The 21323-nt window shown below is 39.2% G+C and overlaps 1 protein-coding gene and 1 non-coding gene across 23 annotated transcripts in view; both read left to right on the forward strand.

Annotated features, from left to right (window-relative positions):
• ANKS1B (ankyrin repeat and sterile alpha motif domain containing 1B) overlaps positions 1 to 21323 on the forward strand; it is a 1210519-nt gene that overhangs the window by 1095428 nt on the left and 93768 nt on the right. The window lies entirely within an intron of this gene.
• LOC119543566 lies at positions 12251 to 12366 on the forward strand. Its single transcript, XR_005218632.1, has one exon. It is a non-coding gene; the product is annotated as a U5 spliceosomal RNA (small nuclear RNA).

A 21323-nucleotide genomic window follows, 5' to 3' on the forward strand; every position in this document is an offset into this window, starting at 1 on the left:
TTAAAGCCATTAGAATTTTTTTTGAGGACTTATTTCCTAACATGAGCATCCTGCAAAAGATTTTGAAGCTGTATCTCAGGCAATCTGCACCATCCATGGATTCTTCCACCTCCGGACAGCTGGATTCCTAGTCTGCAACATGAGGCAGCCACTCCCAGGACGTTCCAAGCAGCCCACACCAAGCACCAGCGTTCCTGCTCCATGTGCAGCCCACACTTGGTGCTTTAATGTACCCGAGTCTGGGCCTTTTTCCCCTCTAGACTGTAAGCACCCAGAGCTTATTAATCCATCATTGCAGAATGCATTTGAATCAGTGGTTTGATAGGAGACAAATGGAAAAGGAGTTTGGGAAGATACTCTGTTAAGAGAGGGTGGACTCAAATGAATAAAACATCTAAGTGGGGTTCAGAGGCAGCTTCTAACTTGGGGAATGCAGAGGATGCTTCGCCTTCCATAAATGGCAGATAAAACATTAAGAAGTAATATCCGGAAAGAAAACTGAGTTATATTCTAAAAGACATAATTTTCTTTAAGTGGTTTATAAAAGAAATGAAGATGACAGCTGCCTTTTTCCTACTGTAAGCTGCTGATTGCATTTGGTCACATTTCATTTTGAGTCAGCCCTTTCTTATCTGTATTGCCATTACATTTTTATGTCATTTTAGATTTTATTGTTCCGTGTAGGAAATGGATTGCATTCTTCTTTTCTGTGAACCCAAAGAGATTGTTTTGAGATGGTTTCATACTGTATGGACTAAAGAGCACAAAAGAGGCCAGGTGCTAGAATAGTCAACCCTTGAGGTGAAGTTTATTATAATGGCTCTAAAGAGATATCAGGATGATTCAGTTGACCCCAAAACTCATCTTAACCCACAGCAGCACAAATCATTACAGTATTCCTCTGTATAGCCTCCTCATGATTCAGATTCTCCTCCTGTAAGAAATTCCTTTTTAGAGGAGGTTATATGCAACTTACACATTTATTTTTTCTCTTTTTCACCTCTATAATCCTTAACTTTCTGCATGGAGATTTTTCATGAATTTATTCATTCATTCAGCCAACATTTATGCAGCATCTCCTGTGTGTCAGAAGAGGTGCTAGGTGCTGGGTACAAATAAAGCATGATGTCCATTCCTACTTTGGACTTAGTCAGGGACACCAAGAAATAAAGAGACCATGAGGATACAGAGTGAAATTGCTGCATTAGAGAGCCACCAAACCTGTTGTGGAAGCAAAGTAGAGGGGTACGTAAACCAGAGAGAAAAAGGTCAGAGGAAACTTTTTGGAGGAAGTGATGAACAGGGAGAGGAGAGATGAAACTGAGTTAACCCAGCCAAAGAAGCATGAGGGAGGGTGGAAAAAGTGATGAAGGAGGGCCGAGGGAGGTGTTCCGTGCACAGGAAGCAGCTCACACAATGGCACAGGGGCCAGAGAGAACTCTGTCTCACGTAGGGCCACACGCAGAGCCCTAGGATGGGGGAGGCTTGGCCATAGGTGAGCTGGAGCAGTGAGCTGGGGCCAGGTGGGAAAGGGCTCTCTAAACCCTGCTTGGAGAGTAAGCATATCAGCCCATAGGCAGTGGGGGGTCATGGAAGGATTCCAGTCTGGCAACATAAGCAGTTTTGAAAGTTCATTCTAACTGCAGTGTAGGAAATCGATGAGGGCAGGACGAGACCAGACATAAGAAAACCACTTAGGCAATCAGAGTACTAATAAAGCTGAGAAAAGACCAGAGCCTAGATTGCGATAGTAGCAGTGAGATGGACAGATTGGGATGTAAGTGCCACAGATGAAGGAGCATGGCGACTTTGTTAGAACCGCACTGGACTGAAACATGCCAGACCCGCATTGCCTTAGGACCTTTACACAAGCTGTTCCCTTGGCATGAAATGATCTGCCCCTGGATATTTGTGTGGCTCTTTCCATCATCTCAAGTATTGGCTCCAACACCAGCTTCTCATGGAGGCTTACCCTGACTACCTCATTAAAAACTGCAATTCATCCCCCCACCAAACACCTGAATTCCTGTCATCCTTCTCATATTCTGTTTTTCCCTGTGTAATTATTTACCTTCTAATATACTCTGTCAATTTAATTATTCTTATGTTCATTGTTTATGGTCTTTCTCTCCTGCTAGAATATAAACTCCATGAGGGCAGGGCTGCTTTTGTTTTCTTTTTTCCAATCTTATATCCCAAGCTCTAGAATAATGCCAGGTAAATAGTAGGCACTCAGTTAACATTTGGTGAATGAATAACTGGTTGGATGCTGGGATTAAAGATGAAAGGGGAAACATGAATGATGCCCAGTTTTCTTCTGGCTTGGGCAGATGAACGTAAGGGTGGGTAGATAATTCGTTACAATGGGGAATACAGGAAGAGGAAGAGGAAATGGGGATGATGAAGAATTTTCCTTGAAACATGTGCCAAGTGGAGAGATCAAGAATCTCAAGATAGAAATGAGATCCTGAGGAAGAGTAGGGAAGGTGGGGAGTAGCGGCTGACTAGGGCCATGTGGAGGTTGTGTGAGTGGTCTAAGGGCCCAGCTGCACTTAGCCATCATGGATATGCAGTGGCTGGCTGCAGAACTTTTCTCCAGCAGCGATCAATGTTGTGGGGTGGAGAAGATGCTTGATTTGATTAGAGGTTGGGCACTTGCAAGGCCAGAGCAGAGGAAGGACAAGGGAAGTAGTGTGTAGAAGGTGTAAACAGCATCCAGGATTCTATCCTGGATAAAGAAGGAAGAGGTATCATGAATTGGGATAACTGACTTGGAAATAAAGGAGGAATTTAGGGGTAGGAGGTCTGGATGGCTACATGTACTGAGAGTCAGGGTGAGCAATGGAGAGATGGGAGAAAGCAGCTGATCATTTTGTAGTCATCATTCAACAGACATTTATTGGCCACTGTGCTGGTTTGGAGTTGTGATGTACCCCAGAAAAGCCATGTTCTTTTAATTCATTCTTGTGGGGGCAGACTTATTGTGGGTGGGACCATTTGATTAGATTATTTCCATGGAGATGTGACCCAGCCCATTCAAGGTGGGTCTTAATCACCTTGCTGGAGACCTTTAAGAGTGGATAAAAGGCAGATGAAACTCAGAGAGACATTCTAGAGACAGCCATTGAAACCAGAACCAGGGGAGAAGCTAAAAACTGAAATCCAGTTTGCCCCAGAGAAGCTTAGAGAGGACCCATGGAGTCTTAGATAGAAAACACCCCAGGAGAAGCAAGAAGGACCCACTGGAGCTGAGAGAGAGAGCCATTGAAACCAGAGCCCAGGAGAGAAGGACCAGCAGACTCCAGCCATGTGCCTTCCCATGTGACAGAGGGAAGAACCCCGGATGCCAGCAGCCTTTCCTCCAAGAAGGTGTCTTCCTCTTGATGCCTTAATTTGGACATTTTCACGACCTCAGAATTGTAACTTGTAACTTAATAAATCCCTACTGTTAAAAGCCAGTCCATTTCTGGTATGTTGCATTCTGGCAGCTTTAGAAAAACAGTAAGGACTAGATTGTTTCTTCCTTCAAGGAACACAGAATCTGGAGGAGGACTTTGCTCTTATTCTCTACTGAGCGAGTAACACTGATGGCAGGACACTCAGCGTGCTTCCAGGCCACCTTCAAAAATATAAACTCATTTTTATGGCTTAAGATAAATCTAGTGCGGTGTTTGCATGTGTATATAATGTACAGTAATTTAAAATATTTACCCAACCTTTTTGTACCATCCACATTACCATTCCCTTTCTATCAAGATGACCATGGGGAATATTTGTAGATCATTTCCCTACCTCCATCATTTATCCATTTTATCTGTAGCATTTTGTTCCTTACTGACTAATATACAGGTTTATTTTTGTTTAGTTAGTTGTCAGTGGTCTGTACCTAAGATGAAAAAACAACACATTTTGTTTAATATCTGCCAACCAAGTTGACATGAAGTAGCATTTTATATTTATGCATAGGAATACCTTCCTTCTCCCTCCCAATATTTAATCTATATAACACACTTTATTTGATATCTTCTTTAGAAAAAGATGGACAAGTAATTGTCAAGCCCTCCATTATTTATAGATAGTACTAATCATCATCTTAAATGAAACTATCAGAATATTTAAATAATGGGGAGAAATTTGCACTCATAAAATTGCTTCCCCTTGAAAGCCAGTCACAGTGTCAGCAAGTAAATATCTAGCCTTCCCCCAATCCCTGCACCATTCATTTCTTTAACTTTGAGCTCCTGACTCTCAGGAAAATAAAGATTTAAGTTACTAAATACCATGCAATAGGAAGACTGAAGACATTGTTTTTATGATAAAAGAAAATAGGGAGTTGCATTGATTTTTGATTAGCAAAGCAAGGCCCTACAAAACCCCAACATATAGTTTAAAATGTAATGTATTCTAAAAGCATTTTATCTCTGTGATTTTCATGCTCTTCTCCAGAATTTTCTATAATGTGCATTCTAGTTTCAGGTCCAGTTATTGGAGTCAGGCATGTTAACCCTACCAAGGATTTTGTATAAAACAAGTGATATTTATAATCACAAAGGAATTAGAAGAGTTTGTTGCCATAATCAGACTAATCAGGGTCCCTACCTAATCAGGCATGGGACCTAGAAATGCCTCACTTGGGTCATATTCAATGCCATTTGGGTCTATGCAGCTGATAATATGAACATCAGTAATCTAATTTGCATAGCTGGTGTCACCTGTTAATTGCCCGTGGAGAGCCGGTTAGCAGCAGAGGTCACCAAAGCCGAGGGCCAGCAGAGCTGCAGAAAAACCCTGCTGTGCTGTTCTTCTCAGGTGAGAGAGGACAGAACCTCTTTATTAGGAGTCATTATGGTTACTAAACATTTGCTAATAGGATGAGAGCTGCACACTACTGGAATTGCTTATATCCCTGAAAGTGTCTGAAAAAGCCTGTCTTTGTGATAAGGGCATCCTGGTCACAGATAAATGAAAAACCTAAGAGCTGGGGAGAACCCCCAAAGACGTGAATGTTTTTTAGACTAAGTGGTATATTGTAAATGTGTTGGATGTCATTCAACTGTCTGTGATAGAGATTTAATGCATTATTTTATACTGGGACCTAAAATTCTTTGGGAACATTATCCCTCAAAAAGATCACTTTGCATGTCACATTTCAGGACTCAAGGTGTCCTGAAACGTGGTGTGTAAATTGAACATTTGTATAACATGTAAAGCAAAGTTGTCTTGAATGGTTTTTTTTGGGGGGGAGGGAGGGAGGGGTGCGGAATGAGGGTACATTCTGGATGCATGTTTGATAGTAAAAGCCTGTATTCTTGGGCTATATGTGTTTTTTTTAATAAACAAGTTCTCAAACTGCCAAAGTCAATAATATTAATACATTTCTCCAATACCTAAAAGTCAGAATCATTGCTAAGTTACATTATTTGAGCAAAGGATTTTGTGTAAAAATGTCTATTCAGTCTTGGTGAGATTTCATGTTTTCATAGTGTGTTGTGAAGCTGAATTCCCACTTATATGAATAACAATTATAGAAATTTTTTTTCCATTTTTCTTTTCTAGTAATAGTAATAACTGCTAACTGTATTGAGTGCTTGCTATGTGCCAGTCAGTGTGTAAGTGCTTTGCATACATTAACTCATTTAATTTTTATACATACACCCCTTTGAAAAAGGACTTCCTAATGTCCCCATTTTATGAATGAAAAAACTGAAATGCAGAGTTTAAGTAACTTTTCTAAAGATGCATCGCTGGGAAGTGGTATGGCTGGGATCTGAACTCGCTCAGACTGAGCCCTGAGCCTGTACTCTTACCCTATGTCAAAGTCAAGCATTAGTTTTACTTTAAAAAAAGGGAACTTTAATGTCAGCATAACCACACTGAATCATATTACACTGAGAGATGACTAAAACAATTTAGGTAAAAAGAGAACTGACCCAAACTCTTTAACCTCTAGAAATTGATACAGCAAATTTGTCTCCCCAAAAAATCATTATTGAATTTAAAAAAGAAAGAAAGAAAATGAGATTTAAATTATTCATAGCATTTTAAACATGTGGAAACAAGAAGGTCAAGATATTTTTAAAAAATCATCTGTCACAAAAGAAAGCTAACCCCAAAATGACAGTGTTACTTTATGTCATTCCTTTTCAAAGTGTGAATCTCAAGAGCTGTGATTTGCAGCGGAAAAAACAGCACATCAGAACTCAGAAGCCCCAGATTTCAGTCCCCGCGTGTCAGTTAACTCCGAGTGACCTTGAGCATGTTACCTTCTGAGTCTCAGTTTTCACAATGTTAAAATCTTCTTTTAGTTATCACTGGAGTTTGTACCAACTCTAACATTTTATGTATCACTTCAGACTAGAATTTAGTGTAGAAATTTTACACGATACCTTAGAATAAAAACTAATTAGGCTTTCTTCTAAAATAATTATTGTGGGCCCCCCCCCCCCATGAGGTCAATATCTGGGCAGACATCTTTTTTTTTTTTCAAACATTGATAATTGATCACGTTAACTTCGCCATGAGTCCGTCTTTGGTCATTGCCTAAAGCTCGTGAATTCTTCTATTTCTTCCCAAGAAGGCACTTCAAATCTCATCCACAAAAACGGTACAGAACCGTGTGGAACCATTAGAAAACAGAGATGATCTATTAAATAACCACCAAGCCTGCCCACCTGCCCACCCTCCATCCCTTCTTTCCTTTTTCTTTTTTTTTTTTTTTTTTTTTTTTTTGACAAAGAGGCTAAATCAGTTCCTCTTTATAAAGAAATTGGACCCCAAGAAAGTCCTCCCAAAAAATTAGTAAGAGAAATGCTAAAAACCAAGAGAGAGCTCATAGAGCTCAGTCCATCTACATTAACATGACTTCCACTGAGTGCTGGAAATTGTGAAATGGCATGAACTGTGAAAAAGAAGCCGTCTTAATTTTATCTTAAGTGAATTTGGTATGAAAATTTGGGATCCTTCCCCCCAACCTAACTCTGGAGGGGAGGAGGGGCTGAGAGTAGAGGAGCTGTGAAATAAGTCTTTCAGATTGCTACAAATCTGTTAATAATCCTTTTATTGACTTAAAACCACTCTGTCCCATTGCCCGCTGACCTCTCAAAAAAAAAAAAAAAAAAAAAAAAAGGAGTACAACTTAGGTCAATGAAGGAGAAATGAAAGCAATTTTTGTTTTAGGGCCTTTAAAAGAAATGCTGTCTGAGGACGTCTTTTTCAATGCGGCATTGACAGTGAGGCTCTCTTCTCCCCTAGATGGACTTACAATGTCTTGCTCCTTTTTTTTCCTTCTAATTTTGCACACATTTTAAGCGAGGGTTGTAGTGTGTGTCTCTGTCAAGGTTTAATGAAGATATTAGTATTCATTATGTAAGCCCAAGGCATTCTTGTATCTCATAGGAGCAGAGATAGATAACAAAGGGTCAAACTTACTAAAACAAAAGTGTGGCATTTTTTCTTAAAATTCAGAGGAAGTTTGGCAATTATCTGAAGGCTGTCGCAGGACAGCTTCAGCATACAGTGAGAAATTCGTACTCCCTTTCAAATTCCTTTGTTCCTAAAATGTATTGTAATATCTAGGCAGCATCCAGGTAAGAATATGATTTGTATTAGGTTGTTCAGGACTGTGAAAACTCATAGGTTTTTAAATCTTTAATATTGCAGAAGCTACAAGTATACATCAACAGAACAGGTTTTTAAATGCATCTTAAAATGAGGGAAAATGTGAGTAGCCTACATGAAACATATGGTGAGAACTGTTCATTCAATTTGCGTTTGTTTCTGGGAGCTATGCTTATTGCAGCTTATAAAATCAATTCACTTTAGCTTCTGTTTCTCTGTGCAATGAATTTTCTGTGTAATAAAGAAAATATGAGCCCAAAACATGGATGCAAAAATGTTTTTGCCACAAATCATGAGGCCAGTATGTCGACCCAAATATAATAAGCAAGACTGAAAAGACTCCCCTCAAAAAAGCCAAGCAATTAGGGTGCTTTTCCATTTTGCTTGCAATGACTTTAAGAAAAATAGAATTTATAAATGTCAGTTGTTCAGAAGACTGCACAAGTCTCTGCATTTAAATTTCCTGGGCTGTATTGATTTAAATTTTGTCATATCTCTCTCTATATATAGAGATAGATAGATACAGATATATAGTTATATATAATAATTTGAATTTGATTAAATAAAATACATTGCATAAAAGAGCAATTATTTTCCCTATAATTACCATTGAAAACACTGAATCAACATCCAAATTATACTTTTCCAATAAAATTCTTAATTTAACAAGTCCTTTCTGTTTATTGTCACTCATAGCTGTACTTCTGACATTATTAATCACAACTCATATGTTGACTTGCTATAAACTGTTTATAATTTGTAGCTTTAGGCTTCCTTTAATCCCCTACAATGAATTACAGAATTCAATTCATTTGTTGGCATTATGAAATAGTTGTTTAATGCCCAGGTTTCAAATTGTTAGTCCTTTCTTATTATTATAAAGAACTGAAAAAATCAGTATTTGCTGCTCTTGCCAGAAACCAGTGAGAATTTTCAAGATATTTCTCTTTGAAGACTTAAGCTCTGATGCTCTCACATATGTGAATGCTCTATTGAAGTCATTTTTGGTAGCTTGAGCTCCCATTGCTGCCTATTATTAGTTGTGGGAATAAAACTAAGTTAGACCTAAAAGCCCCTCTAGATCCCAGCCCATGTTTTCCTCAGGATCCAAATTAGTTCATGGGAATGAGAATGTTTTCTGCAAAATGTGTCATAACAAATGAGATATGTAATTCTTTAGCAAATAGACAATCCATGAAAATAAGCATTTACTCACTTGCTTGAGGTCCCAAATAGGAACAATAACCCCAAGAGAGAAGCCAGCAGTCTTCTTAATATAAATGGGCAATATATGCTCCTCTCTCATCCCACAGGAAACAGGCTCTTAACACTAGCTTTCTCAAGGAGAGTGGGGAGAAGTGCTAAGGTTATGTCTACTTAGATCTGCCGGAAAGCCTAGGATGGACATCACAGTTTCCAGCAGTTCAAGGGAAATGTCCCATCCCTGCTTCATGGCTCCTTATTTCCCATAGAGTGAGATCAGGTTCCTTAGCAAAGAATTAAGACCATAGAGTCTAATCCCAACCTCTTTATCCAGCCTTATCTCTCATGACTCTGCTAAAAAAGAAATACCCTCTCTTCCATTCAACTGGTCAGCTCTCCTCCGAACACCGTGCACATTCCATTTTTGGAATTAAATCCCGAAGGCATCAGAGGGCATCTGCCCTGGTGGTGTGGACCCCTTTACTTTTTAGCCAGTGAGAGGGGAAGCAGCTCTCCTGTTCTTTTGGCAAATGGATATCACGTCTTCGTGCCGTCAGGGTCTGGTCCCACCTGCTGATGCTGTTCAACTCAGCACTGAGTCCTTCTGTGTATTCAGATAGGCTCCGAGTGGAGGAGTCACTGGGTCTTCAGTGGGGGAGCCACAAACAGGGGTGTTGTTGGCTGCTGTATTTTTTTTTTTTAACACAAATGCAAAATTACTTTTATTGTGTTAAAATATTCCTTGACAAGTTAACAGTTGTTTATATGAAGGAGAGTCCAGAAAACAGATTTATGACTGCATTAGCCTTGTCCTTCATTATAGAATTTAGGAATTACACATGAAACAGTATTTCCTAGAGTAGGTTACAGAAGGTCTCCGAGGCCTTGAATGTGGAAGAGCTTCTCCCTACCTGTCTGGCTACTCCCATGACACCGTCTCTTCTACTCTGCATAGGCCTTTTCATTGATTCAAGAGCTTTCTTTTGCAAGGCTCCAGTCTAGTGCTTCCTTCTCAGTAAAACCCACTCAGTAAAACCCACCCCATTGGCTTATGGGGAGCCCTATAGTGCAGCAGGTCCCAAACTGTTACCTGAAGACCCTGGGGGAAAATGGAGAGTGTATAGAATTTTTAAAACCAGTGCCAAATCTTTCTGCGCTAAGCATCATCTGAATAAAACTAAAAGTAGAACTACTGTCATATGGCAGTCCGTGATTTTTTTTTTCTTAGTATTAAGAAGGGAACACATACCCAGAAAAGATTAGGATACACCATAGTGTACTATACAAAATATAGCTAGAAATACAGACTTTCTCTCTGAACACTCTTATTTTATGAACCATTCATTTAACTTTCTCTGCTTTGAGGAAGATGTATGAAGTTCTTACACATGTAAGATGAGGAGGTATTTCTTTAACTTAAAAATACCTTGTTCTCAGAAGCCATGCCTTCATTCATCCCATGTTTACTGAGCCTCATAAATAGCTATTCCAAAGCTTTAATATGCTTTTTAAACTCCTACTCTGGCCAACTTCATTCATTCATTCAATCGATGACCTTGTCTCGTCCCTCACCAAGATAATGGAGGTAACTAGGCATGTTCTCCTAGAACTCGTTGCCTCTTTATCTCTAGACTGACCAAGTAACACCCAGACTTGCCTGCTCAGAGAAACATGTTTCTTTCCTTCTTTTCAGAGCTAACCACTCTCTCTGGGCTCCAGGTCCATCCCCACTCAACCTCTCCAAGCTCCATCAGTTCTTCTCTCCTTTTAGCCTCAAGGCTCCCTGCAGTGTGACCCCAGCTTCCCACCACTGAGATTGCTATCCCCCAAAAAGTACCAGACTATCTGTGATTCTCCAAGCATTGCCCACACTCTGTCTTATTCCTAATTCATGCAGGTACACCAGCCTGTTAATGCTTTTCCATCCCTTCTTCCCTGGGAAAATCCTGTTTCTCCATCAAGACCTAGTTTAAAATATCCTCACCCCCTTGGAAATGTCCTCAGTCCTCTAAGAAATACCTGCTTCCTTTTCTGAGCACATTGTCTTTTATTCTAGGATCAATCACAATCTAATATGATAGTTTCATATCTACATACATGCTTCTCCACTAGATTGGAAATCCATTGAGGGGTCGTGTCTTATGAATCATTGTTTTTCTATTGCATGGTTTTGTCACATAGTTGGTATTTTAACAAATAGTCATTGAATAATTTTGCTATTTTTCCTCTCTTTAGGTGAGATTTAAGGGTAAATACACATTTCATGTGTCATTTAGGTTCTCTAATAGAAATTTTCTATTGATGATGTGCCTTCCTATTAATTCTTCCAGACAGAAAAGAAAATGTGCTTTAAAAACTGTTTTGGATTTTCCTCTTTTGTCCCTAGCTGGTAGCAATTATCTGTCCTAGGCTCACAGAGGTTATTCAGTATCTACCTGCAGCTGCCTTTCCCTCCATCCTCATTTCAGGCTACCCTACCTAACCTCTCGAGGAAAGTGGAAAATAATAGCACTGACCATCCTCCCCCTCCTCACAGTCATAGGAAGTAGCAAAGCCTAAGAGAAGGAAAAAATTTATTAGGCCCGTGCCAAACACATGCACACATGTACACACACTCACACACACAAAATCGTCTCATTTTGTAAGCATATCAAATTATATATATATAATCAACATATTAAATGATTTCAGTAAGTCTGTGAAGGAGGTATTATTATCATCTCCATTGATAGTTGAAGAAATTAAAGCCAAGAAATGTTAAATAACTTCCCTAAGCTCCTGCCTCTAAATATTAGAGCCAGGATTCAAACTTGGGTCTGTGTGGCATCGGTGCCAGTTGTGCCTTCTATTATTCATACTGCTTCAAAAACAGTGGAAATTGATCAACATTAGTGATTGTGTGGCTTGTTTGTATGACTTGCAGTAGATTATTCATGGCTATACTACATATACATCATAAAAATATATATTATTTACTAAACCATGATGTATATGGCCCCAAATATTTTCCCAACTGCTGATATGTGCATTTCACAGAAGACTGTCATTCACTGAGGAATTTAATTTATATTTGCAACCTTGTCTAAGACAGAAGACATCCCATGACTCAGATAAGAAAACCGAGGCCCAGAGAAGAGCATATACTTCCAGAAAGTCCAGTCCAAGACCATATCCCCTTCTTAGACTTTAGAGTATAGGTCTAGCAAACCGTGCTTTTTTGGAAAGATATCGCATCAACTGGTTTGTCTTGTTGGAAGCAAAATTGACATGCTCCATAGTTAAATTAAGGATCCCATACAACTGACTAATTTGGAAGGAACACCAACTTCACTTGACAGTGCCAATTATAAGAGAGGAGGGTAAGGTTGCAAAGGTGTTTTGCAGGTCATAAATATTTGAGAAACTTGTTTTTAAAAAATCATTGGCCAAGATACTCTGGTTTATCTTCAGATCATATAAATCTTTCACCTTTCACTAAAGATTTTCATGGAGAGAAACAATTCTGAATTTATACCCAATTTTTTGAGGCCCTGTGTCTGTAGGGCTAATAATAAAGTATAAAGATAGAAAAAAAAAATCATTGGCCAAGAGTTGTTTCAGTGTTTTTGTTTTTAAATTATAGACATTGTAGATTTACAGAAAAATCATATAGAGAATACAGAGTTCCCATATACCTCCCTCACACACACAGTTTTCCCTATTATTAACACTTTGCATAGTGTGGTACCTTTGTTACAATTAATGAAACAATATTATCTTAATTACACTACTAATGATAATCCATAGTTTATGTAAGGGTTCACTGAGTGTTGTACAGTGAACCCTTACATAAACTGCCTGCATTTTCCACTTTTAATCACATTCAAATGTGTAATTCTGAGGTGTTAATTACAGTCACAGTGTTGTGTTACCATCACCACCACCACCCCTCCCCCATCCCAGCCCTTAATCTTATTAGGACTCCCTTGTACATAACATTTTGTTTTTCTCTTACAGCTTCCAGAACTTTCTCTTTGTCCTTGGCGTGTGAGAGTTTGACTACTGTGTGTTGTGGTGTGGTTCTCTTCATGTTCATCCTGTTTGGGGTACATTGGGTTTCTGGGTGTGCATGTTCATATCTTTCATAAAATTTGGCAAGTTTTCTAGCATTATTTCTTTGAGTATTCCCTCTGCCCCTTTCTCTTCTTCTGGGACTCTCATAATACTTATATTGGTACTTTTGATGCTATTCCATAGGTCTCTTAGACTTTGTTCACTTCTTTCTGTGCTTTTTTTCTTTCTGCTCCTCAGCCTGAATCACTTCAGTTGCCTTGTCTTTGAGTTTAGTGATTCTTTCTTCTGCCAGCTCCCATCTGCTGTTGAAACCCTGTAGTAATTTGCATTTCAGTTATAGTGGTCCTGAACACCAATATTTTATTTGGTTCCTTTTTAAATTTTCTCTCTCTTAATTGAGATTCTCATATTATTCATTCATTGTTTTCCTGTTATCATTTAGTTCTTTCTCTGTGTTTTCTGTTTTCTCCTTGAGCATATTGAGGATCATATTTTTTAAAGTCTTTTCTGATATGTACAAAATCTAGTCTTCTTTGTTGATGGTTTCTGGATTTTCATCTTGTTCCTTTGGATGGGCCATTATTTCCTGTTTCTTTGTTTGTCTTGCAATCTTTTGTTGCACACTGTACATTTTAATATTTTGTTCTAGTTTGCTAATGCTGCTGAAATGCAAAACACCAGAGATGGATTGGCTTTTATAAAAGGGGGTTTATTTGGTTACACAGTTACAGTCTTAAGGCCATAAACTGTCCAAGGTAACACATCAGCAATCAGGTACCTACACTGGAGGATGGCCGATGGTATCCAGAAAACTTCTGTAAGCTGGGAAGGCATGTGGCTGGTATCTGCTCCTAAGTTCTGCTTTCAAAATGGCTTTCTCACAGGACGTTCCTCTCTAGGCTGCAGTTCCTCAAAAATGTCACTCTTAGTTGCACTTGGGATATTTGTCCTCTCTCAGCTTCTCCGGAGCAAGAGTCTGCTTTCAATGGCCATCTTCAAACTGTCTCTCATCTGCAGCTCCTGTGCTTTCTTCAAAGTGTCCCTCTTGGCTGTAGCTCGTCTTCAAAATGTCACTTACAGCTGCACTGAGTTCCCTCTGCCCATCAGCTTATTTATATGGCTCCACTGATCAAGGCCCACCCAATGGGCAGGCCAACACTCCATGGAAATTATCTAATTAGAGTTGTCACCCACAGTTGGGTGGGGCACATCTCCACAGAAACACTCAAAGAATTACAATCTAATCAACACTGATAACATCTGCCCACACAAGATTACATCAAAGGTAATGGCATTTGGGCGACACAATATATTCAAACTGGCACATATTTTAAAGTGTTAACTCTGGAATTAAGTCCCTGAGCTGTCTGTTCCTTAAGTTTGTGTCCTGCCAGCTATATGACAGAGATTTCCTCGAGTGCCAGGAGCTAACAAAAACAAACCAAAGCAAAAACAACCTTTCAGAGTCTTTGCAAATTGGCTGGTATTCGCTGGTGCTACCCTATACAGCTTAGCCTTCCTATCAAGAAGATCATCCTGAGGCAAGTAAGTGCAGGGTCCTCTCTGTTCTGAGCCTGCATCTTGTCCTGGGCTTGTGCTTCTTTGTGGCCCTAGGAATTTCCCCCCTTTACAGGAATTTGAATGCCCCTCCACTCCCTATGAAATAGTCTTTCTCCCCCTCCCAGGTGCTCTACTGTATAACTTAAGGCAGGTAATCCCTTGCTCCAGGCCCCTTTGATGTAATTGCTTCTTATACTACTTTAGTTGTCTCCAAGCTGCTTCTGCCTGCAGGGAAAGTTCTGGGAGGGTAAAGGAGAGACCAGTTTCCTGCTTTAGTCTTCCAGACTGCCTCCTGATAGATTGGCACTGACATACAGACACCCTGCTGTGTTCATAGTAGTCACTCTGCTCCCTCCAGGACAGGGCCAGGGACCACAATGAGAGTGCAGGCAGATTCAACAACATACCAGGGAGGGCATGTGGGGAAGGGGCCAGCAAGGGCACCCTGAGCTTCTCCTGCCATGTTTTAAAGCTGCCTTTTCTTGATTCGGCACTCGCTCAGTTATTGCAACCCTTTAAATGCTTTCTGGAGTTCTGAGGAAGATGGCTCTACCAGTTTTTTCTAGTTGTTCAAAGATTCTTTTGGAGAATGGCACCCTAGAGCCTCTTACGCCATCATCTTAGTTGCTCACTAGGTTTGAATTTTGTATCGCTACTTCTCTAACTTTTCACACTGATTATATTTTCATATAGGCAGTCCCACTTTTAAACCAATGCAATTTTAGAAATTATATATGATATAATTATGAAAAACAGATTATTTTAACCTCCATATATATTTTCTTTATTTAGTAAATACTCTGCTTACTAGGCACCGTCTATGTGCCAGGTACAGCATATAGTTTTGGCAAAGAATCAAAAGTGATCATTTCCAACATCAGAACATTGAATATGTTCCAGAATATGCTTCTATTTTAAAAAATTGTTGAATAAGCATATTAGGCAGCTGTAAGTAACATGTGGCTATATTTAAGGCATTGAAGACTTTTGGGATGAGCAGATCAGTAAAATGCAACATGAGAACAGGTTTTCAGTATAAATAAGGCTCCTGGATATTGCAACTGCCTTGACAAATATGGCTAGGATGTCAAATTCAAGTACTTTTGTTCAGAATTGTCAAAGAATATCTGTAATGAAAACTGAACATTTTGCAAGGAGAAGTTTTGGAAGAGGATGGTTTCTAGATAGATAAAAACTGTTTTATTGAAGAATCAATTGAAGGATTGAAATTGTTCAATGGGAAACTGGTGAAATTCTCAATGACTGCCATGTCAGTTGACACTGAGGACATAAAAGCCCCTTTTCCTAAATCTGTTTCCAAATAGAAACATCCCATCTCTTGAAAGCCACCATTTTTGAAATGCTATCCTGCCATCAGAAATATATTCTGGATATCTAAATGGTGTGTAAGGCATATGTAAGAAATGGCATTACACTAGGTAATTTTATCATAAACAGCTAGTTATGTGTGCTTTGGCTCCATGGTGAAGAAAGCACATGCTTTGAAATCTAACAGACTTACAATTTGTTGAAATTTGACTCTGCTGCTTGCATAACCCCTCTGCACCTGTTTCTTCATCTGTAAAATGAGGGATAATATTACTTTCCATAAAGGCTGTAAGGATCTAATATGGTAAAGTATGCATAAAGCCCGGCCCATGAATTAGTCTTATGTGACTTTCAAGCCGTACCACTACATATCATCTACTCATTTTAAGTCTTAACAGTTTATCTCAGTGGTAGAAATGAGGAGGAATAAATTCAGTTCTAGAACCTCCCATGCCCTAAAAGATGTAAATTGTTTCCTACAGTACCAGTTCCTGGAGTAGTTTCTATTCCCACCCCTGGCACAATCCTGATTCCCATAGCAGACACACCACCCACCAAATGGTGAAACGGGCTTTCCTGATCTACTCTGAGCAATTGTGAGTCCTCTGCCTGCCCAATTATTGTTATGTACCATGCATATTTAACTAGGAGAACAAGGATGCCACTCCAAGGTTGAGGAATAATGCAATGCTTAGGTTCTCCTTTGGGGCTTGTGTGCAGACCAGTCGGCTCATTCGGTGGGTGAGTCCTGCTGATGAGACCAAAGGAGTGACCTCAGTATGTGAACCAGTCCGCTGCTCGTGGAGGAAAGATCAGTTCCCAGTCCCAGATCACAGCTAAGCCTGACTGTGATTTACGGTGGAACAAGATCAAGATCCTCTGAGTACCAAGTGGGCATTCTGCTTCCCTGTCAACTTGCTTTACCACTAAGACTTAACCTTGTTTGTTCAGTAAATCAACAGATAGGTCCTGGATGCCTACTATGAGCCAAGCCCATGCTAGTTGCCAGACTGACCTGAATAGACACCTTCCCTGCTTTAGGGGGCCCACGCTCTAGAACCATGTGAGAAGCGAACAGAGTGCAGTCATAGAGAATAGCAGGAGGGAGCTACTTAAAGAGGGTGGCTGCCAAACCACTCTAAGGGGGTGGCATCAAAGCTGAAAGGTGAGGGAGGAGAAGAAGCCAGCCATTTGAAGCGCAAAGAGAATAGTGTTAAAAAGTTACGTTTTTTCAGTTACACATGGTGAACACCTTCTGTGTGCCAGACATCATGCTGGGCATTGTGGCTGCCATGAGAATGTAGATGCAGCCTCTGCTGACACTGTGATGAGGCAGAGAGATACATCACAATACTTATGTATGGGCTCTTGATGGTGTTCAGAGGCCCAGCAAGAGGAGAAAGCACATAGAATTCTTGCACACCATTCAGCTCTCCATCCAGGCAACTGCCAGGAACTCTGTAGATGCAAGTGAAATGCATTTAGACTTTTTTCAGAACCAAGGCTCTTTGAGAGAGGAGTGAAAGCAGTAGAGTTGTAAACTGTCTGACTTTGGAAGACAAAATTCATTCTTTTCTTACATCTCAAATCCAGGTGTTCATTTTTTAGGAAAAGCGACCCATAAAAAAACAGGAAAACTCCACAGGTTTTCTGAACCACGGTTGGAAAGATGTCTTTGCTGGTCAAATTGTCCTAATATTCACAGCATCCAGCTCCTATCGTCTTTTGCACTTTCCTAGAGTTCCTGAAAAAGAATCTGAACATATTTTCTTCTCACCTTTATGTCACCTTATTTTTATGTAATGCTTTATATTTTTCAAAGGGTTTTCACATCTTTTTATGGCTGCCCATAATAGCTCTATGGATTAGGAGGACAGGTTTGGAGGATTAATGAAGCAAAAAGTTAGCAGAAGTTATGCTCCCATTTTATTGCAAAGTTTTTCTTCCCCCCTGTGCTTCTGAATATGGAATATTCCATATTTCAAATGTTCATTTTTAACAGGGAAGGCAACATGATGGAATGAAAAGTGCACAGGTCTTGTGACAGAAGAACTTTTTTTGTTTAACATGAGCACTGCTACCTAGTTAATATGTCATCTTGAGCCTCAGTTTCCCCACCTGTGAACAGGGATAACAATACCAAACTCAGAGAGAGTTCATGGGGATTACACGAGGAACCATGGAAAGCACCATACTCTGTAACTGGAGCATGGTGGGCACAGAGCCTGTCTTTTGCCCTGCCTTGGCCACTTCTGCTCAACACTTGGGAGACACTGAACCCAGCACATGCATTGCTAGTAATAATCACAGAGGCTCATGCTCCCTGCCGGTCCTTTTCCTCCTCCTTTCTCCTGGATCACAGGATTTGGCAGCACCATCCTCCTGAGCCAGAGTTTCCAGTCATCCTTAAAAAAACTCTCCCTCCTTTACCACCTACATCCATTACTCACCAACCCTGTCATTTCTGCTGCCTAGATACTTCTCAGATCTTCTCCCTCCTCCTGTTGCCATTCATTTATTCGTTCAGCCACTATTTATTAAGCACCTACTATACCAGACACTGGGAACACAGTAGTCACCAAGGCTTAATTCCTGGCCCTCATTTTCACTCACTTGAATTGTGTCACTTACTGGCCTGTGCCCGGTGTCTCCTCACTCCACTCCATTCTCCATATTGACATCAGAATTATGGTTAGAAACCAAATCTTATGCCATGGCTCCCCCCTTTTTTTTTTTAAACCTTCCCATCAATTGGCTTCCCACTGACTTTGACATAATAAAAACAGGCTTATGTTTACTGAACATGCACTTTCTCCAGGCACAGTTCTTAACACTTTATAGGTATTGCCTAATTTAATTATGCTGAAGTTCAAATTCCTCAAAAGGCACTTAACTTTTTGGCCGAAAACCACCTTGACAACTATTTCCTGCCACTCCCACATAAAATTCTCCCTCCCCCAAAATAAATAGGGAAATAAATAAATTTTTAAACCATAAACAGATGTGCTGTGTTCTTAGATTCTTGCCCTTTTCTATGCCTTTGAACTTGATATATCCTCTGCCTGGAATTCTTTTCCTGTAGCTCATTAACTGGAAAACTCCTAGTCATCCTTGAAAGCCCCTGAACATTCGCAGTCAGAGCATCTGTCGATTCATCTAGTAATTCCTTGTCTTCCCCACTAGACTGGGAACTCCTCAAGGCAATAATTATGTCCCATTCATGTCTGATGCCTCTAAGCAGTCTAGTATTGGCCTACAGAATCAATCCTCAATGTATAGTTTCTGAATTAATGAATGTATATTAAGTGCTGCATTATATGTGTCCACCACCAGTTGCTATTCTCAACAGATGCTGCCAGTAGGGACTTGGAAATGTAGGAGTTGTAACAGTTCTGTCAAAGACACAGTGATCAACTTTTATAAAACCTGTCGTGGTTCTTTCATAAACTCTCTCCCCTTAGTGTTTTACACTTTAAGTAACAAAGGTAATAGAGCCCCGTCCTAAGTTAAAAGAAGGGATGTCGCTGTACATGTGTTGTTCCATGGAAGGTTGGGTCTTGGCTGCTGTAGATAGGCAAAGATAGAAGGATTGGAAGGCTGGGCAGAGAATTGGAGAGAATCTTTTCTTCTTTACGTATTGACTCTGCAGTCTCCATCATCTTCACTATTTGGATCATAACTCGCAAACTTCCAAAGGAACCCTTCTGTCTAAATTTTAATCAAAGGTCAAACTGAACACTTGATATCTGGTAAAGGAAGACCAGGCACTTGACATAATTTCTGATTTTTTTTTATTGGAGAAATTGTAGGTTTACAGAAAGAATATTATTATACTATTAACTATAGTCCATAGTTTATATCAGGGTTCAGTTTGTGCTGTACAGTCCTACAGTATTTTTATTCTAGTAACATATGTACATCCTAAAATTTCCCCTTTTAGTACCCAAATTATCCATCTTCCAGAAGTCTCTGGTTGTGGAGAATATGACAATAAATCAGGAAGAATGGTAGCAAAAAGCTCTTCCACTTCATGAAAAGTGATTCATCAAAAATATAAAGAGCAAAAGATACTTGATGCTGAGATTTTGAAATTAGATTTTTTTTAATTTAATTAAAGTGGGGTCCTAAATAGCGAGTGTGTCATGGGGGTCTATCTCATTTGGAAGTCAAGTGAATATTTAGCAGGCATAATGACTTGATCATCTAGTAAACTGAGCTAATCAGACAAAGCCCATTTGTTCTGTTGTCTTAATGATCAATTCAGATCCTCCAGCTTCCTAATAAATTGTTTGGCAGTCAGCCCAAATTAACCAGAGATGCATTTATTGGACCTTGCATTTAGACAAGATATTAGCCATGTGGTCGTTCCAACGCATAAATTCAAAACCTAAGCTTAAACACTCTTGAGTTAAAGTTCTTTTATATTGAAATGAATAGTTTATAAAGCTTTTCTCTCTGCAAAACTCTTCATCAGTGAGTACAATGTTGCCATTTTAAAATAAAGATCGTCTTTTTCAGCTTCTATGTGAAAAGAAATTTTGCAGATAGCCATGTAAATGATTATAAAATAGAAAAGCAAAGTGTTTGAAAAGTTGCATTTTTATTAAATTCTTCACTAGATGCAAATTTTTTTTTCTCAAATTCATGATATAAATTATTCATTTTTTGGTTTGCCAAATGCAGTCTTTTTTTTAGGAAACAAAAAATAAACCATACTTATATAAGTGCTTCATAAAACCAACATTTTAATGATACTCATTTCATAAATGTGGGGTTTGGAAGGGTAGCCCCTCTTTTCTCCAATCTCCTTTAATTAGCGTTTCTTCTATGTGACATTTCTCTAAGAGACACCCCACCTAAGGATACTGCAGTGGTTTTTACCTCGGTTCATGGCTTGCCTGCAGAGAGCTGTTGACACATTCTATCCATGCTCATGAGATATGAGGATCATTTTTCATAAGCCTTGATGAGAGAAGAGACTAAACCTAAACAAACAACAATGAAAAAAAAAAAGAAATGCTGAGCAAAGGAAGCCACTTTCATCTCAAGGAATTAAAATATGGGATTTCAACATTTGAGACATTTGGTCTGAAATATGTTAGTAAATGCATTTAAAAGTTGAGATTAAAGTAACGCTATGGCAAAAAAAAATCACTCTTCATATATTGGGAGAGAACTTTGGCATTTAAATTTCTTTGCCAAAAATCATGAATTATTTGAATCTCCTGAAAATTAAACTAGGATTTTGGAAAGTTTTAATTTAAGTATGGGTAGGAAAAAAAAAATGATGTGATCAGTAGGTGTGATATTAACACTGCCATTTCACTGGCATTTCATCATTAATTACATGTTCCATGACCACTGAGTGCCCACTACATTTAAATAACATTATATTAATTAATTAATGACATGATCCCCACTATCATCATTCTAAGGCAATATAAAAATAAATTACCAACTTTTCAACGTATGTTGTTTCTCTGTCTGGCTTAATTTGACAATTATCTTGAAGTGAAAACTGAATAATTCTTTCTGCATGAGTGGCATGATATGTAGGTAAT

Source organism: Choloepus didactylus, chromosome 8 (assembly GCF_015220235.1).
Source record: "Choloepus didactylus isolate mChoDid1 chromosome 8, mChoDid1.pri, whole genome shotgun sequence".
Lineage (NCBI taxonomy): Eukaryota > Metazoa > Chordata > Mammalia > Pilosa > Megalonychidae > Choloepus > Choloepus didactylus.